The sequence below is a fragment of the Protopterus annectens genome, chromosome 5.part0 (genome assembly GCF_019279795.1).
Source record: "Protopterus annectens isolate FY-2018-M chromosome 5.part0, PAN1.0, whole genome shotgun sequence".
NCBI lineage: Eukaryota > Metazoa > Chordata > Ceratodontiformes > Protopteridae > Protopterus > Protopterus annectens.
The window spans coordinates 1,643,924,011-1,643,945,896 of NC_056735.1; the positions used below are offsets into that span (position 1 = coordinate 1,643,924,011).

Below are 21,886 nucleotides of genomic sequence, written 5' to 3' on the forward strand. Positions count from 1 at the left end.
ACATATTAAAATGAAATATTTAGGTGTATGAATTAAAAATGAGTCTAGTGAATTTCAATGTGTTGCATGCATACAGATTGGTTTGATGAAAGTGGTTTTGGTATAGGGAGTTCAAGATGGCCGCTGTTCTGTGAACACTGCTAATACCTAGCTCTCTGAAATACCCTAGATTAAATAAACCCAGAAGACAACGCAGAACACAAAAAAACACAGAAATAAGACTATCGATTTCTGATAACAAATAGCAGTCAAAGGAAGGGAAAAAAGCAACGGATTCCTTTTAAATACTACAGGATTAACCAGGATTTTGTCAGACAACTGGAACTGTGATCCTGAGGCCCTGCTGTTACACACAAAATCTAAAAACTCTCCTAGTTGCAAGATGTCAAAAGAAGAAAATAATATGGATACTCTGACAACTAAGACCAAATTCTCAGTTCTAACCTCACCAGATAAAGACACAACTCCAAAGAGACAAAGGACAAATAAACAGCCAGGTAATATTAAATCTACAAGTAAAACCAGGACACAGCAGCCAGCTATCCTGGAAGACATTAAAACAGCAATACGGGATCTAACCTTACAGTTTCAAACATTTGGAGATTCACTTAATCAAATATTAACCAGAGTTGAAAAATTAGAGGCAAAAATACTTGAAAATGAAATAAAAATGAACTCTATAGTGCAGAGAACTGATTCCCATGACAAAGAGCTGGAAACCATACTAGCAAAAATAATAGACCTTGAAGCAAGAGCTCGGAGAAACAATATTATCATAAGGGGAATACCTGAAAGTGTGACTCATAACAACTTAATACCAACTATTAAAAACATCTTTAAATCCCTGCTGGATGACCCTGAAGAAACACAACATGTGATAATAGAGAGAGCTCACAGAGCCCTGAGAGAAATGCAATCTACTCTGAGACCAAGACCTGTCTGTATTAAAATCTTAAACTACCAGGATGTAAATAAAATACTTTTTGCAGCTAAAAAGAAAGGGACACTCGCTTGGAATGATAATAAAATGTCCTTGGCTCAAGACCCTGCCCATCCAGATAAGGCAAGCAAGAAAGCAAGACAACTTCTATCTCCATACTGCAAGTTTCTAATAGAAAAGAAAATTAAATTCCAGATGAAATACCCAAACCTTCTAATTTTCACTGTAAAAGAGGTTAAATACATGATTGCTTACCCCAAAGAAGCAAAACAAACATTTCTAGCCGTTTTTAAGCATATTCCGCCTTCAGAAACTAAATAAAACATCCAGAAACTGAAAACGACTTGAGTGAAAAATCGACCGAATTGCAAGTGTTTTGGATGGGATACCAACTCAGAGAGCCTCCCCTTGCTTCCTAGGCCCTTAAAACGACGATGGGAGCCATGAGGAACACAGGAAATGCAAAAGAAAACCAGGTAGGAACTAAAATACAGCTGCCGTTTCTGATGTGTGCCTTATGAATGAGATCCACTTCCTGGGAATCTGGTATGTAAATTCATTCCCCCTTCCAGCTCAAAATGCTCTATTGCAAATCCAAAATGACATGTAATGAAGACACAGCAAGGCTAGGAAATGAATATTGTCTTTGAAATGCAAAAATTGATTAAAACCAACTAAAAAGATAAAACCTGACGTAGAAGATGTCCAGAAACCTGCATAACAAGAATCTGATGTCTAAGGTACTGTTTCATTAAAACAATCACTGAGGCTTTGACTCTGTTATTAAGACTAATTATGCAGAATCCAGCCTTAACTACTGGATGAGAGACTGTCTGAATCTGCTTACTTAAAGGCTGTTTGACAGAAATACTGTTGTCTGATTAAGATAACTGAGAGAATGACAATAAAAACACTTTAGAAAAGAGAGAATACCTGATCATACTAATAGTGACTTTTTTCTTTTTGTTTAACTGCAGAAAGCATGATTATAACCTAAATATGTAGACTATAACAAAATATAAACATTCTTACTTCTATCTATAGGTACCAGTAACATAATTTGTGTGCATATCAGGCTGTTGCAATAATCTGTATAACAACTAAAATAGGGAAGTTCTTTAGTATAACAGACAGAAGGAGAGAAAGAGAAATATAGGAGGAAGAAATATGTGACCAGGACCACCCTGGTTTAAAAGGCATGGTGTATTGTAAATATGTGACCAGGACCACCCTGGTTTAAAAGGCATGGTATATTGTTGTGTATCTTGTTTTATCTAACCGAGGATTTGAATACTAACACACTGTTTACAAAATGTTTTATCAGAAGGTTTAAGTCATAAACAAAAAAATTATAAGCTATCTTTACACATTACTATAATTGTATATAGGTTAAAGCAAGAGACTAGGGATATGATGTAGCAGTGCTTTTTTCTGGAACTAGTTTGATAAGCTTTGTCCCTATTGTGTATAGTAATGTAAGGGGGATACCATGTTTTATACCTATACACAGAGAATACACTAATTAAAAACAGAGGGAAATTTATAGTATACAACAAATTCTCATTATATTCCCCCGGTTATTCCTGGTCCAGGGATATGGTGGTTAGGCACAGGGAGGGGACGGGAATAGTTTGATGCTTTCCAAAAATACTCTACAGCAGCACATACAAAAATCATAAATACAAGTTAACACATACATCAGGCAAAACAAACATTTTTAACACATAAATGTGGGAAATTGAGACATGGAACATTAAATGACTCCAAAATAAAGAAAAAAGGAAATTGTTTCTGCACCTTACCTTGAAATCCAAAGCCAATCTTATATTGATACAAGAAACGCATTTAACTACAGAGCAATAGTCAGATATTGGTAAAAAGAATTGGATAATACAAATTATAGCATCAGAGGGTAAGACTAACAGTGCTGGTGTAGCAATAATAATCAAAAATCAATTTCAAGATAAAATACTTGAAACTGAGTGATAAAGAGGGAAGGTGGTGTTGTGTAACTTTCACCAACCCAGTATTACCAAATCCCATAATGGTGCTTAATATAAATGCACCCTGTAACAACCAGCATCACTTTATTATGTCACTTTACCCAATCTTAAACCAAATTAAAGATCGCTATATAATAATTGGAGGTGACTGGAACACATATCAAAACCCAGAAAAGGACAAATCTAACCCGACCAAATCTCATAATAAACGAGCTACAATAGCTCTAAATGAATTAAAGCAAGATTTTAAACTGTATGACCTCTTCAAGTATGGGAATATTGACAATACAACCGGGAAGTTCACATTCTATTCCCAATGCCACAAGATGTGGTCGAGAATAGACTACTTTTTAATCTCAGACATACTTATAAACGTAGATCCCTCAATAGTCATACACACCAGATATTTCTCGGACCATTCCAAAGTTACATTGAATATCAACTGGAACAAACGATGGTACCTAGCAGATAGAGGTCACAACTGGTCTTTAAATCCTAATCTGCTTATCAAAACAGATATAATAAAAGAAATTGAGGACATATTAAAAACATCCATTGTAAATGTCCCCACCTCACAAGTCCCAATGGACATAGAATGGGCGGCGGCCAAAACACAGATCAGAGGACTACTCATCAAAAAAGCAGCATATTATAAAAAAAATACAACTAAAAGAGGAATACACCTTGAAAGAGAAGATAGAACAACTTGAAAGAGAATTACTAAATAACCCTAATAATCAAATGGAAGTTGATCTCCTAAAAACACAAAGAGACCTATATATGTTAGAGAACAGAAATCTATCTTTTTATGAGGCAAGAATATTAGCCAGTTATGCAGAAGAAGCACAAATTCCCTCCGGAGCCTTGGCCAGAATTTTTTCACAAAACAAAACCACCTCAAATATAGTAAAAATAAATTACAGGGACAAAAACTATATAAGAAGTAAAGAAATTATCAAAGTATTTGAGCAAATATATTCTCAAATATATGGAGGACAGATATTACAAGCCTCTAGGGAAGAAAGGACTTTTTCTTCAAAAATTAAAATTTCCTAAACTAAGCTTAGAACGACAAAAAAAATTAACGGAACATATTTCTATTAATGAGATAATCACAACAATTAAACATTTGAAATCACACAAGGCCCCCGGACCGGATGGACTTCAGAGTTTTACAAATCTTTCTCTCCCCTTATTGCTAAAGTACTATATCATGTGCTGATCTATATAATAAATAATAACATAAATGATATTCACTTTAATGCCACCAAAACTATTTTTATATTAAAAGAACATGCAGATCCCAAAAACTCAGATAGTTATAGACCCATCTCCCTTTTAAATATAGCTATAAAGATCCTAACTTCGATACTCGCAAACAGATTAAAAAACCTAATAGATAAAATCATTTCTCCAGAACAATCTGGGTTCACACCACATACAGACCAATGATAACACGCTAACATTGGATGCATTGATATCTTTTGCAAATCAGATGAACATTAAGATTTACGCAATGGTAGAAGATGCCCACAAGGCATTTGATAGGGTCAACCTAGAATTCTTACTTCAAACATTACCTTATTTTGACATACCTAACAACTTTGTACAGATTATTCAAATTCTCTATAGTAATCCGTATACAGCTCTTTACGTAAATAAAACATGGTCAAATAGAATTTCGATAAAAAATGGAACAAGGCAATGATGCCCACTATCGCCTTTTCTGTTTAACTTATACTTAGAACCACTGTTTTTATATATTAAACAAAACACTTATCATAATCCCCCCTCAATACATAACCTCTAAATATATCTTTCCGCTTTCGCAGACGATTTAAATATATATTTCACTACACCAAACTCCGATATGACCAAAATAATAAACGCAATTGAACAATTTTCCTATATGTCTAATTACATACTAAGCCTTAATAAAACTAGTATCTTCCCTTTGAGGCCAAACAGGCTTATTTCATTGATACCACTTTTAGACACCATAAAAGTAAAGGATTAAATTAAATACCTGGGAATCACATTTTTCAAAACAATAAGGAATTCTACCAACATAACATAACTCTTAAATGGCAAAGCATTATACAAGACTGTACAAGGTGGAAAATCTTAAGCTTCCATTTCTGGCCAAAGTCTCAATTAAAATGAACATACTACCTAGGCTAACGTATATATTTATGACATCATAAATACCTATACTTAATAAATTCTTTAAACAAATTCATACCTCCCTAGCAAAATTTATATGGGATCCTAAAAAGACCAGAATCTTGTACCAGAAACAAAATCTCCCCAAGAATAAAGGGGGTCTGAACCTACCCGATTTTAAAACTTATTACTCTGTTATCCACACAAACAGAATACTGAGAATAGCAGAGTATAACCCGTCAGCAAAAACTTGGTCACCGCCATGGGTGATAATATACTACAGATACATCAAATCACTAGGCATCAATCCCAAAGTACTTCCCTTTTTGAACGAAAAAGATCTACAAGCGCACAAAATTATAAACCCTCTAAAACATTCTATAAACGTAACACAAAAGTTATTTCATTCCTTAAACCTGGGGCAAGCTCTGATAACATTACAACCCCTCCATAAAAATCCTAATTTAAAAATAAATAAGATGCTAGATTTAGATTCCTTTCCCCGATTAAAAGAAAAAAGAATACAAGATGTCTACCCACTACTTAATTGTACTATCCAAGAAATGAGAAATAATCTGAATCTACCTAAGTCTTACATCATAATGCTTAGACAAATCAAAGAGATGTGTTCCAGTTACCTCAAAAACCTTACCATACCCAATAGTGACATGGAAAATGCACTCTGCTTTGGGAGACTATCCCCATGACAAAGAAAACTATAACAAACTCATACAAAATGAAAGAGGAAATCAAATTCCAGAAAGACCTCCTTTTTTTCTAACTATTAGAGGAAAATACAACCATCTTTGGACAACCACTAGATACAAAATGCAGTTAACCTAACACTGAAAAGCATACCCCTTAAAAACTGTTGTACACACAGCTTATGATAAATAACAATGCATATTTCACACCTGCATTACTACACACATTCAATGCAACAAAATCACCATACTGTCCACACTGCAAGGATCAGCTAGCATACTTAATGCATATATTTTGGAGTTGCAAATGCGTCTGTAAACTCTGGAATACACAGAAATTGCAATTACAAATAGTGGGATATCAGTCATCAACACTTTCATGGGAATTTACCATATTAACACCACAAATTAAACACGCACAAACTTTTAAACACAAGCGAGAAAAAAACAATAAGAGCCGGTAACCTAAAAACACTTGTTTAATGAGCGCTTTCGGTGGTGCAAATACTTCACCTTCATCAGACACAAAACTATCAATTAACTGTGTTTAAGTACATTCACAAAAAAGTAAAATAGGTTAGTTGATTGCTTAATTGCAAACAATTACACCACTTCCGAAAATAAAAGGGACAGAACATAAATGTAATACAAAATAGTATTGTAATATTGTGCATCACTATTATGTATTATAATCTACAAATACTATACACTAGTTAAAAATACTAAACACCAGTTAAAAAACAGGAGTTAAAAAACATATTCAAAGCAGCAGCACTAGAAAAGCTAAACTACAGTAGTAAAAACCAAAGAGGACTCAGGCAAGTTTAGGTCTTCCCATATTGTTTAGTTCATAAACTATACTGGTTCCTGTGTGTAGCTATGAGTTTTGGCAACCAGTATATAACATAATATATAAATAAATATTAAATAAGTGAAATACTGAGAAAAAGGAAGCTTTATTATGTGGATATGGATAGTAAGATACAAGCAGTTAAAATGTTTTTAATCCCTTTAGTGTTATACAAGGGCAGGCATATTTTAATTAACCAGAGGAGATTAATTAATTAATAAAGAGCTGAAGGACGTTATCTGGGAGGGGAAGATGGCAGGAGTCAAGTGGGATAAGCTGATTCTTCCAGTAGAATAGGGTGGATTGGGATTACCCAATCTAAATAGGGTATTTTAGAGCTACACAGTTAAGATTCCTATGCATAGCACAAGCAGAAAACTGTAATTCAAAGTCGAAAGGGATAAAGATGAAACATGAGGAAGCTCAAGAAACAAGGAGAGACTGGGGTTTTAGATGCAGCCCTTTAAGGAGAACAATAATCATCATGCAGAATATTATATCCATAAAGTAGCAGAACGTATTCTCAGAACTAAACCAACATTGGGATAGAGAAAGGAGATTCTGCTGATAGGGGTGACTGCAGTTAAGGATACAGACAATAGGCAAGAGGAGGTGGAATTTATTGGAGAAATCTGGCAAAGGAACCAAGGTGTTGGGAGCAAATAACTAGAGAGGGAAAGATGATAGAATTAGAAAACGCCAAGAATTTGTTTGGACTGCAGTTTAGAGAGTGCCTTCCCTGTCGGTGATTGATATTAGAGTATAGGCAAAGAGAAAGAAAGAGGGGGGATCTTAAATGAAAGACCAGCACTGATAGAGTTTTGAATAGAATCTGGAACAGAAGCTCACTATTAAAAAAGGAGTAATCAGGAGAGCATATAAAGTATTGCAAACTGTAAAAATCAGAGGAGGTTAGAAAGGATTGGGAAAAGATTGGATAAGAAATTCACAAATAAACAATGGGAGGATATATGTATGTCTCCCAAATATGCAACAAAATTTAGAAGATTTAGGATTTTTGCCTGGAAATGTTTACATAAATATTTTATACCCCAAGTAGACTCCAGAGAATTTTTCTTCAGGTAGACAGTAAATGTTGGAGGTGTGAAGGGGAAGAAAGAGGTAATTGAAAACATATTTTCTGGGACTGCGGTGAGTTGGCGATCTTTAAGGATTCCCTGTGGGGTGCACTGTCAGGGATGTTGGGTGGGCAGATTAGTCTGATAAGGGAGATGATTTTTCTGAGACATGATACAGAATCAGAATTGCCTAGACATGGTAAGGCCTTGCTGTGTCTAATAATGGTGGCTGCCAAAAAAGCAATTACTAGAAAATGGAAATCAAAATCTAAATGAACTATACTAGAAGTAGTGAATATAGTAACAGAGATAAAACAACTGGAATTGAGAAAGTATAAAACCACGAACTTTTCACGAACCAAAACCAAGCCAAAAGCCTTAGAAAGGAAAGACAAGACGGAATCCACACTGTATTGATTTAGCGCTATCTTTTTTTTAATAAAAACTTCCTCAGAATACCATAACAAACAGATACAAAACTTTACAAGACTGACTCAATTTATATCAGACCCATTCATAAAATTGATGACATCATAATTGAAAAATGAGTTAATGAATTAACCCTTTTGTTGCATCAAGTAAATAAATAGTTTCATAAAACATTTATATAACCTATAAAACATATATTGTGTGTTTAAATTTGTACTATAAAATGTAAAATGTGGAACAATATCTATTCTCTTTGAACATTAATGACCTTCCATTTTAATGGAATTCCATTTTCCATGGAATTTTAATTCCAGTTTCATCTGGAATTAATCCAAATGTTTAACAAACATGGATGTGAATTGTTGGACTGTCTCATTAAGGAAAATAACAAAAAAATGGTAAACCTTAATGAAAATATTAAGCATGTTAACAACAGTATTGAATCTGATTTATTGTTTAATTTTTACAAAGTACAGTATGATAATATATTTATAAATGTGGACTTATACATTAATGGTCTAAAGAGTAAAAAAGAAAAAAAGTTGAAAAGAGATGAGAAAGAATATGCTGAACATAGAGCATACCCACCACCACCCCCTAGTCAAAACAGGTTTAATAACAATTTTGGTGATGGTTTTGATAGGGAAATTGGTGGTAACAACTATCAGACATCTGATATCAGAGATTCTGATTTAAACCCTTTAGAATTTCCCCCTCTGAGGAGGTCAGAAAGGCTGAAGAATCAGAGAGGGGGAATGGGGCAGCACAATTCGAACTTTATGGGGAGGGGGAGAGGGGGAATGTACTAAAACAACTTGACCCATGAGACATAATAAATGATTTATTGAGTCAAACATCTGTGGTTAATGTATGTGAAGAAATTGATGTGGAAAATGTTTCATGTAATGGTCTTTGTGAGGATGACAACATAGAAATGAGTCCATTTCAGATCTTGTGTAATAAAAACTGTGATTTTAAAGTATACAATTATAGTTCATGCACTTTTAATAATGATATTGGTGACATTTTTGAAAAAGGCCTGTCTCTTGTCCCTTCTAGAAAAGGAGGGTTGGATGAAAGTTTGATTGATTTAAAACTTTACACAAGGAAGTTAAATTTTCAATTTTATTTTAAAGAAAGCAGCTTTGATAATAGTGGTGAACATGTGTGTAGAAAAGCTAGCTCTTTTAATCCCCCTCTGTGTCCTATTGTGCAAACATTTGAAAAAATGTGTGAATATGATATGCGTAAGATGTTTAAAACAATTGGTAGGGTGGAAAACGAAGAAAATAATTTAAGTGTAAATGAGATGAATCTATTAAAGGAAATTTGTGGAAATAAGTCTATAAGGATTATGAAGCCTGATAAGGGGGGTGGGTTAGTAATCATGGACAAAAATATATATATTAACAAAATGTTTGAGATTTTGTATACTGACACGTATTGTCAGATCAGTATTAATGAGAAAAACATTATTTTTAGGAAAGTGGACATCCTATTGGAAAAAACTTCTTCTGAATTAGACAAATCACACTAGATGAATGGTCCTGTATGGAAGTTAAATGTCCAAAGATTGCCACTACTTTTGGTATACCAAAGTTACACAAAGATGTAAACCCCCCCCCCCTTAGACCTATAGTTGACGCAAAAGCGTCAAAAACTTATTTCATAGCTAAATTTATAGATTCACAATTGAAAATACATTAAATAATTGTAACTGGATCATTAAGGACTCATGGGACTTATTAAAAAAGATCAATAAAAACATGTACCATCATAGCCTTATTTTTGTAACCATAGATGTCAAGGATTTGTTCTCCGTCATCCCCCATGAAATTGGTATTGACTGGTTTTATTCATACCTATGTCGGTTTACTGAAATGAGGCATGACAGGATTCTTACTCTTAGAAGTCTTATGGAAGTCATTTTGGACACTAATATAATTGTATTTGAGGGACAACTATTTAAACAAAGCAAAGGTGTAGCCATGGGGGCTACTTGCGCACCCATTTTTGCTAATATAGTTTTAGCATTTTGGGAGACTGAATTTATCATGGCTAGCCCCTATGAAAAATACTGGAAATATTATGGGCGGTACCTAGATGACATCGTCATTTTATGGGACGGAAGTTTGGAATTATTAAATGAATTTTTGAGATTTATTAAAGAAAGTACAACTTTTTTGGAATTTTCACACACTATATCAAATGAAAAAATTGACTATTTGGACATTACTATTTATAAAAATAATCTTAATAATTGTTTTGAGACTACTATTTTTAGAAAACCCACATATTCCAACTCACTTCTGCATTTTACCAGTTTCCATCCACTTTGTCAGATGAAGGCACTGGTAAAAGGACAGGGAGTGAGGTTGGCTAGGATGATTTCTGATTATCAAGAGTTTTTAGATCAAATACATACCTTAAAGGGAATGTTAATAAACAGAGGTTATCCATTACGGTTTATTAACAACATTTTGAAAGAGGTTATAAATAAAAGAAAACAAGGGATTTTTGTCCCTTTACTAGGAAAAGGGTGTGATGTCTCTTTTTCAGGTGACCATAGAAGGGAAAATAACACATTTAAAAGAGCTGCTATTTTTAAATATAATCAACAGTTTACAAATATAAGTAATATAATAAAACACAATTGGAATCTGTTTGGTACCAATCAGGAACATTTGGATATTGTAGGAATTGGCCCTAATATAGTTTATAAAAAGGATACAACTATAAAAAATATGTTTGAAATAGTACAAGAAGAGTGTCCTGAGATTAGGGGTATGTTTAAATGTGGGTTTTGCTCACAATCTAAGTACATCTTGGAAGGGACTGAACTAAGTATACCTAATTATGGGAAATATACATATAAGAAGAAATATACTTGTAGTAGTAAGGGTGTTGTGTACATAGGGATGTGTACCCAGTGTCCCTGTTTCTATATTGGCAAGACAATTAATGCCCTTAGGAGCAGGATGTACCAACACCTTTACGACATCAAAAAGGAGGACATGAAAAATGTATTGGCTTGTCACATTAAGAGTAATATAGGGCACATTTTTAGATTTTCAGTGCTCGATCAAGTTATTTTGGGGGATAGAGGGGGTCCCCTTAATGACTATTTGGAAAGTAGAGAACTTAGATGGCAGCTAAGAACCAACGCAGCACAGTTTCCAGGACTAAACACAAGTATTTCTATTAGTTCTGTTCTTAGGCTTAAAATGGAAGGTCATTAATGTTCAAAGAGAATAGATATTGTTCCACATTTTACATTTTATAGTACAAATTTAAACACACAATGTATGTTTTATAGGTTATATAAATGTTTTATGAAACTATTTATTTACTTGATGCAACAAAAGGGTTAATTTATTAACTCATTTTTCAATTATGATGTCATCAATTTTATGAATGGGTCTGATATAAATTGAGTCAGTCTTGTAAAGTTTTGTATCTGTTTGTTATGGTATTCTGAGGAAGTTTTTATTAAAAAAACGAAAGCGCTAAATCAATACAGTGTGGATTCCGTCTTGTCTTTCCTTTCTAAGGCTTTTGGCTTGGAATTGAGAAAGGGTAGGAGCAAACTGCATACGAAAATGTTAATGGTGGGAACAATACATGCAAGGGAGAAATGAGGCTGAAAATGCAGTAAGACTTAAATGAGCTATGTAGTGTTTGAGTGAGAAAGATTGGGTAGATTAAAAGTGATGTGTAATGTTTGCAAATGGGAGTGTGTCTGCATTGTTTGTGATGTAAAATGCTTGTGACTAGGATTGTGTCGGTGTGGTTTGTATTAATTTATATACATGTATAAATTGCCCGTGTAATAAGTGATGGTTTAATGAAGATGCTTCTTGTTTAAAAAAAAAGGCAGAAATTGAATAATTTATGTAATATTGCTTATGTTATATGATATATAACAGTACACGTGAAGTATAATGTTTGTTGTGTTAATATAGTTTGATTACTTTTTTATGGATATAAATTTGCCTGGGTGACAAGTGATAATTCAATAAAGGTATTTGAAAAAAAAACTTTAGAAGATGTAGGATTTTTGCTTGGAAATGTTTACATAGATATTTTTATACGCCAAGTACACTCCAGAGAATGTTTTCTCAGGTAGACAACAAATGTTGGAGGTGTGATGGAAAGAAAGGAGTAATTGAGAACATTTTCTGGGAGTGTAACAAGTTTGCAGACTTTAAGGATTCCCTGCAGACCGTTCTGTCAGAGAATACTGGGTGAGCAAATTGGTGTAATCAGGGAAATTATTTTTCTGAGCTATGATACAGAATTGGAATTGCCTAGACATACTAAGGCCTTGCTGAGTCTAATTATGGTGGCTGGCAAAAAAAAGCAGTTACTAGAAAATGGAAATCAAAGTCTAAACCAGCTGTACTAGAAGTAGTGAATATAGTAACAGATATACAAATTACATAGGAAAATAGCAATTGTGGGAACAATACATACAGGAGAGAAATGAGGTTTAAAAGAAGGCAGGATTTGAATGAGCTGTGTAATGTCTGACCGATAATGATTGGGTAAATTATAAGTGATGTGTAATGTTTGCAGCTAGAATTGTATCAGTATGGTTTGTGATATAAAATGCTTGCAATGAGATTCTCAGTATGGTTTGTTTTCATTTATATGAATGTATGATTGCCTATGTCATAAGTGATAATTTAGTAAAGATGTTTCTTGTTTAAAATAAACTACTGGCCTAATGAGGGCTGTGTAAAGAGAGACAATGACATCCCTAGATCTAGACACAATCCCTTTGTTTGTAATTTGAGCAGTATAGAAGGGCTTTCTCATGACAGTGGACACATGTTGGTCAAAAGTCATTGTCCACTTAGGTTCCCAAATCCCAAACATCTGGGGCAACCTTTACAAGCGTATTGTCAATGTGGTAGCCCCCCCCGGCTAGATGACTTTCGAAAGGATGCAGCGATGTTTTTTTTTAGCATTTAGTTTCACTCTGTGATTTTGGCATCATGTTTGTTTGGCACTAGGCACCAAGGGAAGCATCACTCAATGATCATCTCACTGGGCTGCTGCGTGAAGCATTGAAGAGCTTTTTGATTGGCTCACTGTTTTGTACACTTTCCTTTTCAACCTCTTTGGCATACTTTTGTCTCCCACTGTTCCTGAGACTTTGTGCCAGTTGGCTGCAGCACCTTTGATTCTAGCTTTGACTTCCTTATTCAGACTTCCCTTCTCCTCAACCACACCCTCCAGATATTTGAAGCTGTTAAACTGTTCCACCATTGTCCCTTCTGTCTCAGTTTTAAGTTTCTTCTGATTTTCCCCACTTGCTGCTATGACCACTGACTTGTCTGTACCCATTTTCATTGTGTGTGCCTTCCATTTTGCATTTCAGTCCCCTATTATTTGCTAGCGTTCCTGTTCAGACTTTGCTTGTAGTGCCACATTTTCTACATATAGCACTTTTGCTGATCTGTTCCCTCCAGCCTGTTTGATAATGTTGTTCATTACCAGTATGAGCAGCAGTGGGTGAAGACCTGAACTCTGATGTATGCCCACTCTCACTGATAACTTCTCTGAGTCCAAACAGTGTTCATACTTGTGTCATGGGATCCTTGTACATAGCCTGCACTAATTCTGCTAATGAATCAGATCCCTGTAGCACTAATGAATTAATTCCCATCTTCTACTTTCGTTATATAAAGAGAAAAAAAAATCTTACCCAGGAATTCATTAAAAGGCCTAGTATGAGCCGTACTACTTGTGCTATAAAGGCCCTGTTCTCATGATGTGCCAATTTGCGATTCAGAAATGTATTGGCCACAGCATGGTAAGACCTTGTTATTTACTAATTTGCATGTTTCTGAATAGCAGTTGCTACCATGACATGCAGATCATTGCTAATCTGCACATCATGGTAGTAAACTGCTGCTCATTTAGGCAGCGGCATTCCCCTCCCATTCACATTCTCCATACACGCAAATACATACTAGTCCCCATATCTATCCCTAACCTGTCTGCCATCCCATTTCTGTCCCTCTCTTGTAATATTTGAAGTGTCATTATAGCAGGTATTTTTTATGCCCTAGTGGCTAGTGTGACCTACTCACCACCAATCCATGTACTGTCATTGGTGCCTCCATGGCGCTTCCCAGTTAGTGTAGTCTGTGGTGCTTAGTGGTTTGCCGTCAACCCCCTGGTCCCTGCTGTGCTGTTGGTGACATTAAAACACTTTAAATCTTTGTTTATTCCTGATGTCTAGTGGTCACCCCCCCCCAATCAACATACTGCTGTCCTTATAGCCCTTACGTTGAAGAGTATTCCCTGCTGAGTAGCGACTCCCCGCCCCCCACTTCCCAGATCCCCATATCATGGCTGTGATCAGTACTGCAACATGGCTGGAACACCTGTGCTGATCTCCATGGCCAAGTGATTTTTTGAATCACTCTGCTATGTAGATGCCTTCCTCGCAGGTATGGGGAAAGAGCATATGTCTAATTAGCATATGACTCTTCCCCTGGAATGCCTCATTGGCGTTCAGCACAGCCACTGCTCCAGTGCTATGTGGTGCTGCACATGTTTGTGGTAGAGGACCATATACCACCATGTTATAGAGCAGTTGCTGAATTAGGAAAAGGTACTGTGATGCTAATTTCATTAATATTACCAAGGCTTTCAAACAGGTGTATTACAGTTTACTTTTTTTTTAACTCTCTTTTACTATGAGAGATCAGTGATAAAGTCACAGAATGGTTACTTTCTTTCCGAAAGAAACTTCTTACTTAAAATTGGCTTGTTACTGTCTGACTCTGTGCATGTTTATAAAGGGGTCCTTCAAGAATCAGTTCTCCTTCTTCTGCCTTTCTCAATATTTGTCTATTTTCTTATTAGGTTAATTAAAGTAATTTATTTGATTTAATTATTTTTGCATACCCACAGGACTCTGTCCAGTGGTTCCCCTATCTACAGCCACTCGGCCAAGTCATTCTTTTGGATAGGAGCTGGGCATCTCTAGGCTAGGTGAGAGCACTATGGTCCATTTGTTCCTATCCAGGAAGCTCAATTGGCCCATCCATTCCCCAGCAGTGACATAATGTGAGTAAGGAATGTGATACACATCCGGTACGGCTGTCTCTGCCCGTCCATAGATTACAGCTGCAGCGACTAGGCTTTTCAGCCATATTGCACTACGGCAAAGTGCTACTGCAGCCGTTTGGTTTCGGCGATGTAGCTCGCAGGGAAATGTCTTGCGAGCTACACGCCGGAAACCGTTTGCCAGTCGTACACTAGGTGTTTCTGCTACTGCTGACGTTGGATTTGTTTTTCAGACAAGTACCCCTTTTGGGGACCTTTTCAGTCCTTCTAAAATTTAGTATTGCTTATTCACGTCATCCAGAAAGGGTAAGTGTCAGTGCAGCCACCAAATCCCTCATAAGGATGCCCATTGTCTGTTTGGGACAATCGCACGACCATAAGGCCTGCCCGCTTTGCCAGGGGTTCATGCCTAAAACATTGCTTAGTCACTTGCATGCGCTTAATCTTTATCTTGAAAACCAACGTCTGAAGCAGCTTATGTTATGGATGGAGGGTTCCACAGACGTCTCCACAGAACCACCAAAAATGAATGCCAGGACCTTACAGCCTTCTACTGCTGAGCCTTTTCCAGCCGATTGCCAACCTGTGGTCGACATAGGCCTGGTTCCTGGATCGGGACCCAGATCCGTCACTCCGTAGGTCACAGGTTCCTCTAAGGGTACCGCACTATCCATAGTCGGGAGCACATCCACAGAGGCTATTCTGGCGCCAGTGGGAACCTGCATTTTCTGAGAAACCGTCTGAGCCGTCCATGCACTTGCACTCTCCGGTCTCTAGACAGACATCCACAGGCCCTCTTAAAAGAAGATGAAAGAGGAAAAACATTTTTCCCTCTACAGAAAACATGCCTGATTGGCAGGCTTTCAGTCAAAGCCTTTTCAGTGCCTTTATGCCACTGAGGCCTACCGCTGCTGTTACTGGTTCCACCTCTCCTCCTCTGCTGAGCCCTAGGCCTCTGCTTGCTGACACAGTGACTAGGGAAGAGGAAGTTCTTTCAGATTCCTCTGAGGAATCTCTTTCTTACAGCTCACAACTATCCTCTCCCTTGGGTTACGGATCCCCAGAGGAAGAGTCAGTGGACCCTGACTCCCCAGCTGAAGACTTGACCTTTAGTGAGACAATAAGCAGGATGAAGGATTACTTTAAATGGGAATCCTCAGAAATGACTGAGGTACAAAAGAGGTAGTACAACCTCATTCAAATGGAAACCCCAAGCCCATCTGCTGTTCCTCCTATCCTGCCTGCCTTTTTAGATGCCTTTTCTTCTGCATCTCTGAACCCTGACTCCCAACCTCCTGCCCCATGCAGAGCACACAGGCTTTATAAGGTGCCTGACACTGCTAAGCATCTGCTTAACTGTAAACCAGCTGATCCTGCCACTATATCTCTCTCTCTATGGACAAAGTTTCCAAACTCCTACCTACTACCTCCATTCTCCCAGCTGACAAAGACAGCAAGACAGTGGAAAGGTTGGGCAAAAAGATATATACCTCGGCTACCTTGGCCTTCAGGGCTACAAACTATCAGACCCACATGACCAAGTATACCTTGTCCCACTTAGAATCTGCCACCAAACACTTGGTAGATGTTCCAGACTCCTCTGCCAAAGCATCACTGTCCTCTCTCCTGGCTCTCTCTTCCCAGGTCACCAGACACTCTCAAGTGTAGCTACGGTGCTGCTGAATCCTCTGCCAGGTCAGCAGCATGAGCATCTGCCTTACGCAGATACTCTCCACTTCACCTACAACCCCTGCCAGATGATTTCAGGGCAAAGCTCAATGATGTTCCTTTGGATAATGTTGCACTCTTTGGTTCTAAGGTGGCAGACCTTTTTAAATCCCTGCAACAAAAGGGAAAAGAAATGCAGGACCTGAAACATTTACTGGTTTCACCTATCCCTAAGTTTCACAGAAACTATCCAGCCAAAACCCAGTTTATTAGAAAGAACTCTCGCCCTGCTCCTCCTTCAAGGCCTCTTAAGCCCACAAGGAAACAACCCCCTCCAGCTAGAGCATCCCCTCCCTCTAGCCAGAGGACTCCTTTTCAGGACAGGGCAGGTACCATCTTGACTACCTGCCACCCCTGCCTCCTCCTCCCCCTCCTTCTGTACCACTGTAAGATCGCCTCTCTCACTGTCTCCCTGTTTGGACCCATCTCACCTCAGACAAGTGGGTCCTGTCCATACTTTAAAATGGTTACTTTATGTCCGGGATCTCCCTTCCCATAGGGCGAGGTATACAGATGTAAGATCAGGGTATCATAGAGACAGTCCCCTATACTGCAAAAGGAAGAGGATTCTACTCAAGGCTCTTCCTGGTCCCCAGGAAGGACAGCCCTTGGAGAGCCATTCTAGACCTCTCCTGTCTTAACCTTTTTCTAAAGGTCCCTGCCTTCAAAATGCTAACTCTGTCAGCCCTTTTCCCTCTCATTATTCCACAAGGATTCCTGGCTACTTTAGATATAAAGGATGCTGACCACCACATCCCATTCAAGCCCTCCCACAGGAAATACTTGAGATTCTTGGTGGGTTCCTCTCACTTGCAGTTCTCTGCCTTGCCCTTTGGACTCTCCACTGCACCCACAGTCTTCACCAAATGCCTGGTGCCTGTGGTGGCATACTGCAGGACAAAGGGAATACAGATATTCCCCTACCTGGGTGACATGCTGATACAGGCTGCCAGCCAAAAAACCCTCAAAGAGAACATCCAGTTCATGGTGACCCTCTGTCAGTTGCTTGGATTTCAGATAAACCTACCAAAATCCCATCTTCAACCAACACGAGACATTGTATTCCTAGGGTACAGAATCTGCTCAGATCTCATGGAGGCATACCTACCCCCACCAAAAGTGAGTTCCTTGACAGAACACCTTTACCTGGGCTTTCACTCCACAGAGTTGTGTGCAAGGCAGTACCTCAAACTTCTTGGCTACATGGCAGCCACCATACCCATGCTTCTTTTGCAAGATTGCACATGAGAAAGCTACAGTGATACCTTCAGTCAATCTGGAAGCAACACAACCAGCCTCTGGAGCACATTGTGCCCCTTGTTCCATGCCTGAAAAAGGAAATACTGTGGTGGTTGGCTCAGGTAAATCACAACCCTGGCCTTCCTCTCCAACCACCTCAATCCACTCAGGTCATGCACACAGATGCCTCAGACCTGGGATGGGGAGCCACCCTCAGCCACTGACAGGTGCAGGGCCTGTGGCCACAGCACCTCAAATCAGAACATATCATTGCCAGAGAGATGAGGACAATCCTTCTAGCCCTCCAGGCATTTCTCCCTTTCTTATAAAAGGGGCCACTTCTGATATACACAAACAACACCACTGTACTGTGGTATATCAACAAGCAGGGGGGGGACCAAGTCCTACCTGCTCTGCAGTCTAGCCCTTTTGGTTTGGGAATTGGCCACCTCACAGGGAATCACCCTGCAGGCAACCTACATTTCCTCTCTTCACAAGTCACAGGCAGATTGTCTGAGCAGAACCAGCACAAACAACCACAAATTGATGCTTCACAGAGATGTCTTCCTGGAACTGGTCCAAAAATGGGGTATACCTCAAATAGACCTGTTTGCCTTCACTGTCAACAGGCAACTTCCTGACTTTTGCACCAGGACACTAGAACCACAGGCACTGGCAACAGATGCTTCTCAATTTCCTGGAAGGGGAAATATCTCTATGCATTCTCCCTTCCCACTCATTTAAAAGGTCCTGCTAGAAATTCAGCAGGACAGCCCAAAAATCTTGCTGGTAACTCCCTACTGGCTCAGACGGCACTGGTTCCCCTTACTCCTACACTTGTACAAGGGCAGTCACCACAAGTTACCCCTCAAAGTGGACCTTCTCACACAGAACAAGGGGTCATTAATCCATCCACAGTGGCAGCTTCTGCACCGAACCCTGTGGCTGATAGGATTCTGATCCCATTCAGACTACTTTGCAATGAGGATGTGCTCAGTGTCCTGCAGGAGGCCAGGAAATCAATCAAATACAAAGAAATCATATCTCTCAAAGTGGAAACAATTCACTTTGTGGTGTCATAAAAGACAGCTGGACCCACTTCTCAGCGAACCCACTCTAGTGCTGTCCCATTTGTGTGAGCTAATACAGACTGGATTGGCTTATTCTTCCATCAAAGCCAATCTGTGTGCTATTTCTATATGCCTGCCTGCATCTGGATCCCCCATTAGCATCCAGAATTATTTCCCAAATCTTCCTCAAGGGGGTACTTCAGCTTAGGCCCCCTCCAGGAAACCTTTGCCCCCCTGCCTTGGGACCTTAACTATGTGCTCGAAAAGCCTACACTACTGCTCTTTGAGCCAACTGATAAAACTTAATTAAAACATTTAACCTGGAAAACTGTTCTGTTAATGGCACTAACTTCAGCCAGAAGAGTGTCTGAACTCCAGCCCCTTATGGCTAGTCCTCCAGTCCTCGTTTTTCACAAGGACAGGATCACCCTCAGGACTAACCCATCCTTCATGCCCAAGGTAGTTTATGACCTGTCCCTCAATCAGGCCATACACCTACCTGTCTTTTTCCCAAACCACAAGGAGACAGTGAGAGAGTGCTGCATTCCCTGAATGTACACAGGCAAATCAGATTCTACCTGCACAACACCAAGCCTATCAGACAGGCTGACCAACTTTTTGTATCCTTTCACCCCAGAGCTCTGGAGAAGGCAGTGACCAAGCAGACTATTTCTACTTGGATCTCCAAGGCCATCACCTTCTGTTACCAATTCCAAGGTAAGTCTCTGCAGGGTACAATTAAGGCTCCTTCCACAGGAGCAATGGCCTCTTCAAGGGCCTGGATACCTCTAGTGTCCTGCAAGCTGCTACTTGGTCTTCGGTCCACACCTTCACCAAACACTACAAATTTGACCACATCTCTAGATGCAGGGCAGGGTTCGCCAGGGCTATCCTTCACGGATTCCTGGAGTCTGCCTCTAGACCACCACCCCAATTTCAGTAAGCTTTGGCAGTCACCCATATGCAGACTACTGCAACATGGGAATAGAAGAACATAGAAAAGTTGTGTAAAATTTTACCGTAACCATAGATGTCCTTCTCTTCCATGTTGAAGTATTTCTTCCCCTCCTGTCAGATAATGACTTCCCTTCCTGGATGGCAATGATATGGCATTGCCCTTATAGGACTGGCTGTGACTGGGGCTTCTGTTCTGAGGGCTGATGCATGCCGACGTCACCTTTATGGCCCACAAAATCTCACCTACGTCAGACATCTCACGCATCCCAGAGAGACCGAAAGCTTTTGGGTACTGGCCGTACGTTTGCAAGACTGAAGGTAAACCCATATGCAGAATACTGCAACATGGAAAAGAAGGACATCTATGGTTATGGTAAGATTTTACACAACTTTTCTTTATCCCTTAGTGAAGAAAACCTTCCCAGTCATGTCAAGGCCTAGTCCATCATACCAGCTGCAGCTTTAGCTGCTTGGTTTAGGGGTAGTTCTGTCCATGATATTTGTGTTACTGTGACCTGGATCACCCAGCATATGTTTACGAAACATTGCAGCCTGGAAATTCAGTCCAGTGATAGAGCAGGATTTTGAAGGCAGGTCCTGAATTTGCACTGAATCATACTTTCTGTTATCACTTATTTGAGTAAACATCTTGATATTTGTTCTTCAAGGATTTGTCTTCAGGATCCAGAGCCCAGAAAGGATAAGATCATGCGGTTCCTACTACATCTCCAGATCCTCACACTGGAGGATCAACATTTTAATGACCAAACCCTTTTTCTTCTTGGACTAACTCCAACAGATAGCTGATATCCCCTCAGTCCTTATCCCAGACTTTTTTGGGGATATAAAACTAAAGTTGAGAGGATATGTTCCTTCCTTTTACAGTCATTCCTTCATTAGAATTAGTGGGGCATTTCTCTGAAGTAAAGAGAGCAAAAAAAAAAAAATGTCCAAAGAGCCTCATTTTGTAGCTGGAGACTAATTATACAAGAGTGTGCTATGATATGTTGTCCCTGAGGATCTGATGTTGCAGTTGGTGTTGTGTAGCCTTCATTTAATTTTCATGCTTTTGTGTTTTATGGTGACACTAAGTAGAACCGAGCAGATACAATTCCTTGGGAAGGGACTGTTTGCAGTAGTATTAAGGGTGTTAAGTCAGAGCAGCATGGTAAGTAATATAAGGCACACAGAAGGCCTCATTATAGCAATTTAGTGTAATTGTTATATAGGAGCTAACACACTTTGCCATTATTTTGCTATGTGTACTGGATTTACTGCTGTTCTTGTGCTGACACAGCTGTCCCCAGGGAGAAAGGATCTTTGATCTTAGAGAGCAGAGGGGCTTAGAGACTGATCATCGTACAACCTGGATTTACATATCGTCCATGAAGGGATATGTTCAGCATTCAGCAAAGAAGGTGGGGGATAATAATTCTGCCTGTATATCCAGTAAATTTAATTGATTTCCTGCTACCATCAAAAATGAATGCACTGTAAAGAAATTTTTGGATAAATTAAAATATCTGCCACTAGCCAACCTAACCCTGCCCAAACATCAAATGATACTCCATTAATCTTATCTCTTCTACTCACCCAGCAGTCTTGCACTCCGTTAATATGCCTTCTTCCTCTGTTCAGAAC

The 21,886-nt window shown here is 38.7% G+C and overlaps 1 protein-coding gene across 1 annotated transcript in view; it reads left to right on the forward strand.

Annotated features, from left to right (window-relative positions):
* Positions 1-21,886, forward strand: part of URB1 (URB1 ribosome biogenesis homolog) — a 1,941,236-nt gene that overhangs the window by 1,808,290 nt on the left and 111,060 nt on the right. The window lies entirely within an intron of this gene.